Below are 1,514 nucleotides of genomic sequence, written 5' to 3'. Positions count from 1 at the left end.
GGGGGACATTGGGGGACATTGGGGGGACATTGGGGGACATTGGGGGGACATTGGGGGGACATTGGGGACATTGGGGACACGTGGACACAAGGACACAAGGACACAGTGGGGCACAGGGGCACTGACAGCTGGGGTGTCCCCATGTCCCCAAGGGTGTCCCCATGTCCCTGGGGTGGCACCAGGGCTGTCCCCATGTCCCCTGGGTGTCCCTGGGTGTTCCTGGGGTGTCCCTGGGATGTCCCCAAGAGTGTTCTCATGTCCCTGGGATGTCCCTGGTCTGTCCCTGGGTGACCCTGGGGTGTCCCCATGGCCCTGGGAGGACACCAGGAGTGTCCCCGCGTCCCTTGGGTGTCCCTGGGGTGTCCCTGGATGTCCCCAAGGGTGTCCTCATGTCCTCTGGGTGTCCCTGGGGTGTCCCTGGGTGTCCTCAGGGGTGTCCCCATATCCTTGGGGTGTCCCTGAGGTGTCCCCATGTCCCCAGCAGTGTCCCCATGGCCCCAAGGGGGGTGTCCCATGTCCCTGGGGTGTCCCTGGGCTGTCCCTGGGGTGGCACTAGGGATGTCCCCATGTCCCTGGGCTGTCCCTGGGGGTGTCCCCACGTCCCCAGGGGTGTCCCCAAGCCCCAGGGGTGCCCCCAGGAGGGGTGGCAGCGTGACCCTGGTGCAGCCTGGCCCCGAGGGGGGTGTCCCCATGTCCCCTGGGCTGTCCCTGGGGGTGTCCCCATGTCCCTTGGGTGTCCCTGAGGTGTCCCTGGGGTGTCCCCGGAGTGTCCCTGGTCTGTCCCTGGAGGTGTCCCCATGTCCCTGAGGTGTCCCTGGGGGTGTCCCCATGTCCCTGGGGTGTCCCTGGGATGTCCCTGAGGTGTCCCTGGGGTGTCCCCGAAGTGTCCCTCGTCTGTCCCCAGGGGTGTCCCCATGTCCCTTGGGTGTCCCTGGAGGTGTCCCTGGGGTGTCCCCGGGGGTGTCCCCATGTCCCTGGGGTGTCCTTGGGGTGTCCCCAGTAGTGTCCCCATGTCCCTGGGGTGTCCCTGAAGTGTCCCTGGGGGTGTCCCCATGGCCCTGGGGTGTCCTTGGGGTGTCCCTGGGTTATCCCTGAGGTGTCCTTGGTTGTTCTGAGGTGTCACCAAGGGTGTCCCCATGTCCCTGGTCTGTCCCTGGGGTGTCCCCAAGGGTGTCCCCATGTCCCTGGGGTGGCACCAGGGCTGTCCCCATGTCCCCTGGGTGTCCCCTGGGTGTCCCTGGGGTGTCCCTGGATGTCCCCAAGGGTGTCCTCATGTCCCTGGGGTGTCCCTGGGATGTCCCCAAGGGTGTCCCCATGTCCCCTGGGTGTCCCTGGGGTGTCCCTGGATGTCCCCAAGGGTGTCCTCATGTCCCTGGGGTGTCCCTGGGATGTCCCCAAGGGTGTCCCCATGTCCCCTGGGTGTCCCTGGGGTGTCCCTGGGTGTCCCCAGCAGTGTCCCCATGTCCCTGGGGTGTCCCTGGGATGTCCCCAAGGGTGTCCCCATGTCCCTGGGG

Source organism: Lepidothrix coronata, unplaced genomic scaffold (genome assembly GCF_001604755.1).
Source record: "Lepidothrix coronata isolate B3197 unplaced genomic scaffold, Lepidothrix_coronata-1.0 Scaffold1216, whole genome shotgun sequence".
Lineage (NCBI taxonomy): Eukaryota > Metazoa > Chordata > Aves > Passeriformes > Pipridae > Lepidothrix > Lepidothrix coronata.
Note: the sequence above shows the minus strand (reverse complement) of the source record.